The sequence below is a fragment of the Canis lupus genome, chromosome 6 (genome assembly GCF_003254725.2).
Source record: "Canis lupus dingo isolate Sandy chromosome 6, ASM325472v2, whole genome shotgun sequence".
Taxonomy (NCBI): domain Eukaryota; kingdom Metazoa; phylum Chordata; class Mammalia; order Carnivora; family Canidae; genus Canis; species Canis lupus.
In genome coordinates this window covers 54,682,613-54,696,631 of record NC_064248.1, presented here as the reverse complement: position 1 = coordinate 54,696,631, position 14,019 = coordinate 54,682,613, and positions in this window count along the sequence as shown.

Sequence of the window (14,019 nt, the reverse complement as noted above, 5' to 3'; positions counted from 1 at the left end):
GCCAGGCTGTGAGTTCCTGCTAGGTGTCAGGGGGGTGTTACACATCTGGAAATTCTGTGCCTTAGGTAAAAGGAAGGTCATTAAATATCAAAGCAAACCAAACTCCTTATCTAAAGAATGTAGTTTGATTTGACAAAACATCCCAAAGCTAATAAATGACTGCAAAGCACTTTACAGACCTCCCTCACAGAAACAAACACTAAACCAGATGAGCTATTTGTGGTCATTATTTTTATTTTTCCTATTTTAAAAAATTGTGGTAAAATACATATAGTATAAAATTTACTATCTTAAGCATTTTTTTTAGAAAGGAGGAGGATGTGAAGGAGAGAGGGAGAGAGAATTTCAAGCAGGCTCCCCACCCAGTGTGGAGCCGGGTGTGGGTCCCTATCTCACCACCCTGAGATCATGACCTGAGCCAAGATCAACAGTTGCACGCTTAACTTACTGAATCACCCAGGCATCCCTGTGTTAAGCATTTTTTAAGCACACAGTTCAGTGACATTAAATACATCCAGGGCAGCCCGGGTGGCTCCGCGGTCTAGCACCGACTTCGGCCCAGAGCGTGATCCTGGAGACCCGGGATCGAGTCCCACATCGGGCTCCCTGCATGGAGCCTGCTTCTTCCTCTGCCTGTGTCTCTGCCTCTCTCTCTGTGTCTCTCATGAGTAAAATCAATCAATCAATCAATCAATCAATACATTCATATTGTTGTGCTACTATCACCACCATCCATTCCAAGAACTATTTTTAACTTGCAAAACTGAAACTCTGCACCCATTGAACACTAACTCTCCATTTCCCCCTTCCCAGACCCCCTGGCAACTGTCATTCTATGTTCTATCTTTATGATTTTGACTTCTCAGAGTAGTTAAATACTCTAACACTGTATCTTAGATCTGTAAGTATCCACTTAGTACCTCTTATAAGTAAAATCGTACAGTACCTTCTCCTTTTGTGTCTGGCTTATTTCACTTACCATCGTGTCCTCAAGGTTCATCCACGCTATAGCATGTTAGAATTTTCTTCCTTTTTAAGGATGAAAAATAGTCCATTGGATGTGTACACTACACTTGGCTTTTCCATTCATCCGTCAGCGGACATTTGGGTTGCTTCCATGTTTTAGCTATCATGAATAATGATGCTATAAACATGAGTGTACAAGTGCCTGTGATTTTTGTGGTGCTTTAGAACACTTGTGTCTCCATGAGCACTGCTATAATGTACTTGAATTACCACTTCCCTTTGCTCACATGCAAATGAAATAAAGCAATCAAATACCCATAAGCCAATAATCAAGTTTAAATTCTTCCTTATGGTTGACCACATATTTTACTGTCTTTTCCTTGTTGTCTGTTCTTGGCTCCTTTGTCATAAGAGACACGGATTTATTTTCTGGGCCCCTTTATCTGTTCCTTTGGCCTCTGTCTGTTTTCTGCCAACACCATAGTGTTTGAAGTACTATAGCTTTGCAACATAGTTTGAAATCAGGGAGCCTGATGCCTCTAGCTTTGTTCTTTTTCTCGATTTGGATGTTTTTGGGGTTCTAGACAAATTTTACAATTCTTTCTTCTGTTTTTGGAAAAATGTCATTGGAATTTTAATAGGGATTGCATTGACTCTGTGGATTACTTTGGGTAGTATGGAAGTTTTAACAATGCTGGTTCTTTCAGTGCATAAACACAGATTATCTTTCCACTTATTTGTGTCTTCTTCAATTACTTTCATTAATGTTTTATAGTTTTTAATATATCTTTTTTCATATCCTTGGTTAAATTTATACCTAGGTATCTTATTATGTTTGATGCAATTGTAAATGGGATTGTTTTCTTCATTTCTGATAGTTAATTATTACTGTATAGAAATGCAGCAGATTTTTGTATTGATTTTGTATCCTGTAACTTTACTAAATTCATTTATTAGTTCTAACAGGGTTTTTTTGTTTTGTTTTGTTTTAGAAAGAATGTGCATGTGAGAAGGGGCAGGGTAGGGGGAGAGAGAGAGGGAGAGAGAGAACTTTTTTTTTAAAGATTTTATTTATTTATTCACAAGAGGCACAGAGAGAGAGAGACAGAGACATAGGCAGAGGGAAGAGAAGCAGGCTCCATGCAGGGAGCCTGATACGGGACTTGATCCTGGCACTCTGGGATCACGCCCTGAGCGAAAGGCAGACACTCAACCACTGAGCCACCCAGGGATCCCAGAAAGAGAGAATTGTAAGCAGTCACCATGTGTCACATGGAGCCTGAGACAGGGCTTGATCCTGTGACCCTGAGGTCATGACCTGAACTGAAATCAAGAGTCCAATGTTCATCTGACTGAGCCACCCAGGCACTCTAGTTCCAACAGTTTTTTGATGGAGTCTAAGATATTCTCTATATGGTATCATGTCATCTGCAAATAGTAACAGTTTCAATTCTTCATTTCTAATTTGGATTCATCTATCTATCTATCTCTCTATCTATCTAGTCTATTACCTAATTGCTCTGACTAGGACTTATAATACTATGTTGAATAAAAAATGGCAAAAGTGATCATCCTTGTCTTAGAGGAAAGGCTTTTAGTTTATCACCATTAGATAGCACATTAGTTGTGTGCTTGTCATACATGGCCTTTATCATATTGAGATTTGTTTTCTCTATACCAATTTTATTGAGAGTTTTTATCATAAATGGATGTTGAATTTTGTCAAATGCTTTTTCTGCATCTATTGAAATGATCATATGATTTTTATCCTTTATTTTGTTAATGTGGTGTATCATATTAACTAATTTGTTAAAATATCCTTGCATCCTTGGAATAAATCCCACTTAGTTATAGTATGTGATCTTTATGATGATGATGATGGATGATGATGATGATGATATGTTGTTGAGGATTTTTGCAATGGGGATATTGGTCTATAATTTTCTTTTCTTATGGCATGTTGTCTGGTTTTGGTATCAGGATAATGTGGCCTCATAAAATGAGTTTAGAACATTATTTCCCTCCTCTTCTGTTTTTTGGAAGAGTTTGAGAAAAATTGGAACTAATTCTTCTTTGAATGTTTGGTAGAATTTGCCAGTAAAACTATCTGGTCCTGGACTTCTGCTTCTTAGGTGGTTTTTTATTACTGATTCAATCTCTTAGTAGACAGTCAGTTGAGATTTTCTAGTTCATCATGATTCAGTCTTGGTAGGTGATATGTTTCTAGGAATTTATCCATTTCTTCTAAGTTGTCCGATTTTTTGACATGCACTTATTCATAGTAGTCTCTTCCAATTCTTTGTATTTCTGTGGTATCAGCAACAGTAGCATCTCCTCTTTATTTTCTGATTTTATGTATGTGAATCCCCTTTTTTTTTCTTGGTGAGTCTAGCTAAAGTTTTGTCAATTTTGTTTATCTTTTCACAGAACAAGCTCTTGATTTTATTGATTTTTTTCTATTATCTTTTCAGTCTCTCATTTATTTCTGCTGTAATCATTATCTCCTTCCATTAACCTTGGGTTTCGTTTGTTCTTCTTTTGATAGTTTCCTGAGATGTAAAGTTAAGTTGTTTACTTAAGACTTTTCTTGTTTCATGAGGGAGGCATTTATGGCTATGAACTTCTGTCTTAGGGCAGCCTGGGTGGCTCAGTGGTTTAGCGCTGCCTTCAGCCCAGGGCCTGATCCTGGAGACCCGGGATCGAGTCCCACGTCAGGCTCCCTGCATGGAGCCTGCTTCTCCCTTTGTCTCTCTCTCTCTCTCTCTCTCTCTCTCTCTGTCTATCATGAATAAATAAATAAAATCTTTTTTTAAAAAAAAAAACTACTGTCTTAGAACAGGTTTTGCTGTATCCCATAAATTCTGGTATGTTACATTCCCATTTTCATTTGTCTCAAGGTAGTTTTTTTACTTCTCTTTTAATTTATTTTTGACCCATTGATTGTTCAGTAACACATTATTTAATTCACATATTTGTGATTTTTCCAGTTTTCTTCATGTGATTAATTTCTAGTTTAATACCATGTGGTCAGAAAAGATTCTTTAAAAAAAAAAAAAGATGTTATTTATTTATTTGAGAGAGAGTGAGCACATGCAGAGGGAGAGGCACAGGGAGCAGGAGAAACAGGTTCTCTGCTGAGTGGGGAGTCCAACGTGGGGCTTGATCCCAGGACTCCAGGATCATGACCTGAACTGAAGGCAGGCACTTAACAGACCAAGCCACCCAGGTGCCCCAGAAAAGATTCTTGATATGATTTCAATCCTGTTAAATTTATTAAAATCTTATGTGACCTAATATATTATCTATTTTGGAAAATGATCTATGCACACTTGAATGTGTGTTCTGTTGCTTTTGGATAGAATGTTCTGAATATACCTGTTAAGTTCATCTGGTCTAATAAATGTCATTTATAGCTAATGTTTCCTTATTGATTTTCTATCTGGATAATCTATCCATTGATGTCAGTTGGATATTAAAATCTCCTATTATTTTTTTTAAGATTTATTTATTTATGATAGACAGAGGAGAGAGAGAGAGAGAGGCAGAAGCAGGCTCCATGCAAGGAGCCCAACATGGGACTCAATCCCGGGACTCCAGGATCGCACCCTGGGCCAAAGGCAATTGCCAAACCGCTGAGCCACCCAGGGATCCCCCTCTCCTACTATTATTGTATTACTATGTCTCTTCTTAGATCTGTTAATATTTGCTTTATATATTTAGATGCTCCTTTGTTGGCTGCATAAATATTTACAAATGTTATATCCTCTTATTGAATTGATCCTTTTATCATTTTATAATGCCTATCTTTGTCACTTATTACAGTCTTTGTTTTAAAGTCTATTTTGCTGGCAGCCTGGGTGGCTCAGCGGTTTAGCACTGCCTTCAGCCCAGGGCCTGATCCTGGAGACTCGGGATCGAGTCCCAAGTCGGGCTCCCTGCATGGAGCCTGCTTCTCCCTCTGCCTGTGTCTCTGCCTCTCTCTCTCTCTGTCTCCCATGAATAAATAAATAAAATCTTTTAAAAAATAAAGTAAAGTCTATTTTGCCAGATATGAGTACAACTACCTCACCTCTCTTTCGGTGTCCATTTGCATGGTGTATCTTTTTCCATCCTTTCACTTTCAGTCTCCATATATCCTTACATCTAAAATGAGTCAGCATATAGATGAGTCTTTTTTTTTTTTTAATCCATTTAGCCTCTCTATGTCTTTTGATTGGAGAATTTAGTCCATTTACATTTAAAATAACTACTGCTAGGTTTTGTACTTATTGCCATTTTCTTAATTGTTTACTGGCTGTTCTTATAGTTCCTCTCCGTTCCTTTTTTTCTTCTCTTGTTCTCTTCTTTTGTGGGTTGATGACTTTCCTTAATCTTTTTTTTTCTTTAATCTTTTAAAAATAATACTCCTTCGTGTTACTTTTCGGCTTTAAAACTACCCATTAAAATGCTGTCCATTTCTCTAAAGTCCATCTCCTCACTTGGACATTCAAGACCCTCCATAATCTGCCCCAATTTTCCTCTAAAATCTTATTTCCTAATAATCACCTATATGTACTCTCTACAGAGGAAGACTCCAAATTGGTCATCCATGTTGTCATCTCATGGCTTTGTTCATGTAACCTCCACACAAAGTGTGGTTAAATTCAACTCAACAAAGATGTGCTGAGACTTAATATATAATGTCCATCTGTATCCATTTTGACCATGAAAATCCTATCCAGTTTATCCCACTTGGTCAATGAATCCCCTCCTGTCCATCCTGCTTACTGGCATCCTGCTTGCGCTAATCACACCATTTCTAGTTTGGGAGATTTAATGGGCCAGTAAGACTTCAACATAATAATAAAGTCTAATACAGGGTTGTCAATTTTTTTATTTTGCCTAAACAAGGACTTTTTAAAAAGATCACCATCACAATGATCTTATTAAAGAAAAAACATTTTACTACTCGAAAAGAACAAAAGGCACACTCTCAGAATAATGGTCAATCCTTTCAATGTAGTACCCTCAGCTTTATAAGAATTCACTACATTATTTTTATTATGTGACTGTCTATGGTAGTGAAAACTACACAGGCCGGCATTTGGGAGTGATTCTACAGCACCTGGTTTTACCACCTGTTTAGTACTTACAAGCTGCCTTGGGGCACATTTTACATTGTTCACTCTTTATTTAACTTCTTGTGCATGTATGTCATTTCCTCAACTAGAAGGTAAGCTTTATAAGGAACCTGCATAAGAACCATCTCTTTAACTCCCCAGCAGGGCCATGCACATATAAAATGTTCAATAAATATTTGTTGAATGAATGAATCATCTTAGATTAGGCTTTCTAAGCCTGTGTAACCAATAAATCTCCTCTTAATGGAGTATGAGCACCCCATCCTGAGGCAATTTCTTTCAATATACTTCTTTAAAAAGAGCTAACCAGTACAAATTGCTTTGCTTTTCAGTAAAATCTGAAAAAAAATTTTTTAAACTCTGATATGAAAAGCAAACAGTTTCTTCCTTAAGGCAGTAGCAAGCCCCAGCAAAGAGAATCAAGACAAACATAACCTGTTGTTTAATTGATCCCAGTTATTTTGGGCTTTGTTGGTAGGCACGCACACAGTATGTGCTTCTGGCCTGACCGGACTTGATAGGATGGTTGTCTTTCGTTCTGTGGCACTTGCCCATGTGCTTAAAGTCTCCATAATATCCATGTTATTTCTTTGTCTACCTGGGTTATTTAAAAGAGAAAGAAGCTTAACATCTTCCTGGCCAAGTATTGGTTTTAGATTCTAGAGTTAATGTAAAACAATGTAGAAAAGTATTTTTTGGATTTTAAACATTTTTTTTCCACTCAGCATCCAGAGTTCATCTTCCAAGAATATAAGAAAAGGTCACATTCATGCTTAAAATGTTCATTGCCTCTCAATTTAATTCTATTCAACAGCTATTGATTGAGTGTCTGCCTCATGCATGCCAGGCCCTGTTCTAGATTTAGGGGATATTATCAATCAACAAAACAGATTAAAATTCGTGCCTTCTGAAGCTAATGGAAGAGGATAGTAGGGAGATAAACAAGAAATGTAATATATGGGCAGCCCGGGTGGCTCAGCGGTTTAGTGCCACCTTCAGCCCTGGGTGTGATCCTGGAGACTGAAGATCGAGTCCCACGTTGGCTCCCTGCATGGAGCCTGCTTCTCCTTCTGCCGATGTCTCTGCCTCTCTCTCTGTGTGCCTCTCAAGAGTAAATAAATAAAATCTTTGAAAAAAAGATGTAATATAGAAATACTATATTATACTGTTACAAGGTGATGTGTACAAAGGAAACTAATCGAGGGAGGGGCTATTACAACTTAGGTGAGGTGGTCAGGGTAGGCCTAGTGGAGAGGGTGGGTGAGCAAAGACTTAAGGCAGCTGAAGGGTGTGGGTCACAAGGGCATCTGGGAGAAGAAGTAATACTTTCCTCCAGCTTGACCTCACAGGTACCTTGTCATTTCATCTCATGCACACTGGCCTTCCCTTCCTGCTCTCCAGCCACCGCCACCGCCTCCACCACCCTCCCGACCCCCGCATCTCACTCCCATCTCAGGACTTTGACCATGCTGTTCCATCAGCTCAGTATTCACCCTTCCCATCCCATCCCTTGGACCAGCTCCTTGCTTTCAGGTCTTAATCCAAATATCACCTCCTCAGGTGGCCTTTCTTTGTTCTTTTTTTTTTTTTTTAAGATTTTATTTATTTATTCATGATAGTCACACAGAGAGAGAGAGAGAGGCAGAGACACAGGCAGAGGGAGAAGCAGGCTCCATGCAGGGAGCCCGATGTGGGATTCGATCCCGGGTCTCCAGGATCGCGCCCTGGGCCAAAGGCAGGCGCCAAACCGCTGCGCCACCCAGGGATCCCTGTATGTTCATTATAGCTTATGAGCTCTCCCACCATTATTCTTACAGACGTCCCTTCATATACTCAATAACTAAGTGAGATATTCAATAAACAAATAAATCCATGATACCCAATATATAGGTGTTTGAATAAATAAACAGACAAAAAGGGCTAAGAAGGGGTGAGCTCGTTGAGAACAGGACTTCTGACTTGTTTATTTATCCTCAGTGCCAGGCACATAGTTGCATGTATTTGATAGAATTTATCTTCATAAATGTCATTATCAAGGATAGATATAGGGATCAAGTTATGATTTGCCTAAATTGAAGCATAATAATAAACAAACAAGATTTTATTTTATTTTTTTAAATATTTAATTTATTTATTCATAGACACAGAGAGAGAGAGGCAGAGACACAGGGAGAGGGAGAAGCAGGCTCCATGCAGGGAGCCCGATGTGGGACTCCATCCTGGGACCCCAGGATCACACCCCAGGCTGCAGGCGGCGCCAACCCATTGCGCCACCGGGGCTGCCCAACAAACAAGATTTTAAAAGAAGTAGGAAGCATTAAATTGTGCCTGAGGAATGACTGCCTCCCTGCTTCACTCTTTTAGCAGAGGAACCCTTCCCTCCAGATGAAATTGTCCTTGGTTTCAGCCCTTGGTCCAGACAGGCCTGTTCAGGACACTTTCCCACCTTCTGAAGGGTCACTTGGTACCTTCCTTCCTTCCTTCCTGTGAGTGCAGGTTGCCCAGCAGGAGAGTCCTACGCACCATAGAGTTTTTGCTTCTCCTTCCTCCAGTCTGAAATCTACATGTCCTTCAATATCCTCTGTGTCTCGGTCAAATTAATAATATATAGCTGTCGTATCTCAAATTCTTAATTATCTGGGGTAGTGAAAACATTTTAAAATTTCCCCCCATAATCATTCACACTTTTGTGGGTATCTCTGGCCCCAAACATCCTATAGATGTGTAGATAGAAAACAATGTTTTCTTATTGATGTTTGCTCAGGAAATGCCTTAAGAATGATAAATCTATCAATGTAATCCCTGACTCATTTTGAAATACATTTCACCTACAGAGAAATTCCAATCATAGGGATTCAACGAAAACAAAGGACCACAGATTTAGCTCTGTGGAGGAACAGATTCACAATATTTTGTAAGATACATACCAGGGACTCAGGACACTGTATCTTTTTCTCCCATGTATCTTTGGAAGGGACACAGATTGAATAACATGTACAGTGAGTGAGTTTCCAATAGTTGTTTCCTACAGTGTTGCTCAAGCCTCACAGCAAAGTGAAGTCTTCAAGAATGCAGTCCTCTGAGGGAACAAAGTGATGTAATTCAAATATGAAGTTCTTTATCTGACTTGATCCAGGGATAAAGTTTAAATATCTGAACGAAACAAAAGACTACATCCTTCCATAGATATTATTTTCTGCAATCAAGCTTTGATAAGAATCAAGCAACAGAGAAGTCAAGGATAAAATGTGTGGCAGGGACCTAATGTGTTGAAACTCTGTCTCCCTGACTAGATGCAGGTATATACCTAAGAGCTTGGCACCCACATGTGAATAACAAAGGTTCCTAACCAGGCTGGGTGTCTGCATAGACCCACCTCTGTAAAGAAGCAGATTAAGGTGTACTCATGGGCCAGGGCCAGATTTCCTTCAGAAAACAGTTCACGTTTGCTCTAACACAACAAATGGACAGCCAAAGCCCCACGGAGCAGGACCACCATGTGACATAAATAACAACCCGCTCCCCCCCCACAAACATACATTCCACAGTTAAATATAAATTCAATTTTCTCTTATCCTGTTTTGGTTTATTTATCCTATGCATCCCCACCCGTCAGTGTAGATAGTTGGGAACTGACCGTTAAAAACAAAAATCAATCTGTAGAGAAAAAGTCATTTTGGATTCATGACTAGGGCCCTAGGCTGTTGGCTTAGTGTTTAACTTGGCTCCCTCTCAATGCGGTCCTGTATAGGAGATAGGTCACCACTTATAGCTTCCTCCACCAGCAGGAGGATTTTGTTTTTCAGAAAATATGTACACTTGGTAAGCTGTCAAAGTGAGCTGTACTTAAGGTATGCGTTATTCAGAGGGAGAACATATTTTCAGCACTACTTGAAGTCTTTATTCCTGACAACGCATTAAGAATTCAACACAGTAATCTTATTGTTTTAGCTGTTGCTTTTACCATTACTCATGCAACATGACTGGAAAAAAAACTAATGATGATTTTTCCCTCCCGCCGTGTTGTGTGTATATGTGTGTGAATTTTTTTTTTTTTTTTAACTTTTGGTTTGGGATGAATGCTCCTAACAATCCACCATCTGGTGTCCAAATATTTTTACAGACATGAATCCAAATACCACAAAATCATTGCCATGGCTCAGGTTATGTGAGTTTTTTTCTTAGGCAGACTTTTTATTAAACGTGATTATTCTGGACTCTCAGAATCTCAGCCAGGAACATTGAGATTTAGCCTCGATGACCAATATAAAAATAGATGGAACGGAGAACTCCCCTGGAGCTAATCGCAAGACCAAAAAAATGAACTTTTATTTTGTTATCATACTCGGCAGTATACAGAGTGAATCAAAGTGACAACTTGTACTGCATTCCTGCTGTAATCGTCACGGGCGGAGAAGATAAGGTGTGAGTAAGCTCTGCGGGAATCGAGTTTCAGCCCCGTCAGGTGTAATCAGAACCGTGGTCTTAAAACAAAGGCCTCCGCTCCACCTCCTCAGTCTGAGGACGGTTCGCTTCCCCATCCCCCCAAACACTCAAAGGAAGAAGAAGCATCAGGTCTGCTAGAGCAAAATAAAACCAAACCAACAATAGCAAGCTTGGGGGCTATCTCCCCCACCCCTCTTTACACCCTGGGATCCCAGTGTCTACGTTAAACAGTGGATACCCCCCTTCTCTAATATAATGATGGCAGCAGTTTTTAAAAATGAGGATTTCCCTCTTAACCATTTGTAGAGAAACTTGATTAGTGAGTCTGTGTGTTATGACAGTTCCTAGGACAGCGCCAAGATGCTCTTTTGGGGAAAAGATAGTACATTTGCTCAAGATGTCACCCAAAGTTTTAGAGCACAGTGAATGTGCCACACAGAGGAGAAGAATTTGTAAGGCTAGACTCCCTCGCAAAGTTAAACATCAGGGCAAACAGAGCCAAAAGGATGACATAGCCTTGCAGCTTCCAGCTTTGCTAATGAAATCAATCAGAATGTTCATTAAAGTAATCCCAGAACTCGGCACGTCCACAGCTTGTTACTGGTAAGACTGTCCTAGAATGACTGGATTTTGATGCAGATGCTTTGGGAGAAAGGGGGAGTCACCACTCCCATTTCAGTGGCGGGCAAACTAAGGGACAGTAGAAATTAAGCCGTTTTGCTAAGGTCCCTGTAGGTCAGCGGTGAGCTGGAGATAGGTCAGAAAGGGAGAGGAAGTGTAGACATCGGTGATAAGGCTATAACTAGAGGAAATTAAAACCCTGTAGTGTGGGAAAAGAACAATTAGCCAAGACAGAGGAGCAGGAAGGAATACAGAATGAATTACAATCAGAGGAAACGAGCCAGCAACAAAGGAGAAGGGATGGGAGGTGGGATGCCTTGGGGTGGGAGCTTGAGAGGAGTCAGGAGAAATGATTTAGGGAGGCTGGCTCTCTTTGGTTCGGTCAGGGCCTTATTGTTTGGTTGCTGAGGCTCATAATTTAACCCCTTTATACCTCGGAGTGTCACACTCTAAGGCAGCTATCTTTATTCATGAAGCTCTTTGAGGCTGTTACATGAATATTATGAATTCCAGATGAGAATGACTTCATAATTAGTTTAGAAAAACCTGTCCTTCACCCTTACAAAAGGACAAAAGTTTGGATCCGTAAGCAAAATCTTCCCATCAGAAAACTAAGAAACACCTAGAGCGTATTAGCAAGTTTAGATGGTGTAAGACCAAGAAGAAAGGATTTGTGAAAATCAGATTTTTTTAAAAGAGAAAACACGTAGAAGTATTTCAAAGTAATTTCTATGACTATCAAAATTACCCAAGGAGATGAAATGTTTTACGATTAGTAGGAAGTCATGGAAAAAAGTACAATTGCTTTATGACAATGAGAATGTGCTTCTCTTTTAAATCAACATGTTTAGCATACGTGATTATTGGCACAAGTGAAAAGAATTACTGTGAGGCCAGAAGAAAATGACTTTTGACTCACTCCTAAAAATCAATTGGCAGAAAGCTAAAGGGAGGCGTGATTTTAACCAGCAGAGAAGTTAATATCATGGGCGAAAGGCAAGGAGGAGGATGAGCCACAGCAGCTAGTCATTGAAGAGGAGGGTTGATTATAAAGTAGATGAGGATGCTAAATAGGATTAGAAGAACCAGATACTATTACAAAGGGTTGATTGAAGGGGCAAAGTGGATAATGAGGCAAAGTAAGGATTCTTTAAAAAATCCTCTGTGTCCAGGAAATGAATTAACTGCTCAGAAAAACTACTAGATGAGGGAAGATCACACGAGAGTGACAAAAATGACCATGGGAAAAACAGAAGGCTCTTGATTTGTAAAACCAGCATACTTAAAGAGAAAACAATTTTAAAAGGGGGTGAGAGGATCGGAACAATACTTAGAGGGTAGAAAAGTGAACTGAGAAAATCTAAAGTAGACAGTGATGGAAGAATGGCTTTAGAAAAAGCCACACAATGAAAGATTCTTTAAATACCTCAAAAGTGATCGTGGGTGAGGGAGCACATTTTTGGAACTGGAAGCATCGAACTAGATTTTATTCTAATTTATTTTAGTTTGGTGTTTTGGTCTTGTCTTCATAAAGCCAATAAAATGTATCGGAAATGGGAACAGGAGCAGAAGGGTGATGAATGATGGCAATTAGGACTTTCCCTCCAATAAACTAAGAAGAGGCAACTCCTGAGCAGGGAGGAAACCCTGCAGGGATTAATGCTGCTTCAGGGCAGCGTTTGGAGGGCTCCTGGGAGACACAGATACTCAGGGAAACCAGAGCCAAGTAAATCTCACGTATTTCTAGAAGCAGACTGGTGAAGAAGCATAAAATTGCTAGCCTTTCCCTTTTAACTCAGGAACAACTGAATAATTTAAAGGTAGGTAAGGCCCAGGGATGGAATTACCAAATGCCTAGCTAGATAGAAGTTCAGAAAATAAACCAATCTGATTTCAGGAAAAGTTACCTCTTGATTAAAATCCTTGCAGAGGTTTTGGCTCTTTACATGTACAGAGAAGTCCGGAGAATAAGCATTTGTGGGGAACATGATCATATTCTGCAAATGTTAGGTGTTAACTAACATCACAGAGAGGAGACTGGTTAGGACGTAGAAAGAGCAGATAAAACAAGTCCTCCTTGCTCTGAGACTGGAACACTCTCATGGAGCAGACATCCATGTAGACACAAAGGTTCTCACAAGCTTGGCCGTCCAGTGATGGCTTTACAGTGTACGCATGAGCAAGAGAATCTCATTCTCAGATCCAACTACAAAGAGATGACATCACAGAGAAGGTGTATACATGAAGAAATCCTTGAAACAGTTTGCTTCGCAGACACAGATGGTGGGATAGGGTAGGTCCTGCCGATACAGGAGGAGCCTCTGAGAAGGTCCAGAGCCCAGAGTAGGAAATGAGACTGAGGACTCCCTTGTAGATCTTGGTGAGAGCGTATGTTTGGTAAGGCACAATGGGAAAGGTAAGGTATTCTAGAAAAAGGCAGGTTATTAGGGCATGGGCTCTGAGACAGACCAGTTTGGAAGTCCAGCTCCATCACTGTAAACATCTTTTTAAACCTCTTCATGCGTTGGTCTCCTCCTCTTACAAATGGGATTTTAACAGAACCTAGCTTAAGGATTGTTCTAAGAGTTAAGTGAGATAATATGTGAAAAATAAGAACTCCAGCATAGCTATGGCTGTGAATGAACTGTAGTCAGTGGGAGGATGAGAACACACACTTTCCTAGCTTCCTCAAGGTCATCTCTGGCTGACTTCTACAGCCTTTTCAAAACTTTTATGCTCTCCAAAGACCACAGCCCCATCTGACCCTCTCTCTGAGACATGGTGGAAAGGCCCCCTTCACCCTCAGTTTCCCTTTCTTCCACTCAGAACACAGTGCATTTCTTCTCTGCTGATCCCCCCCGCCCCC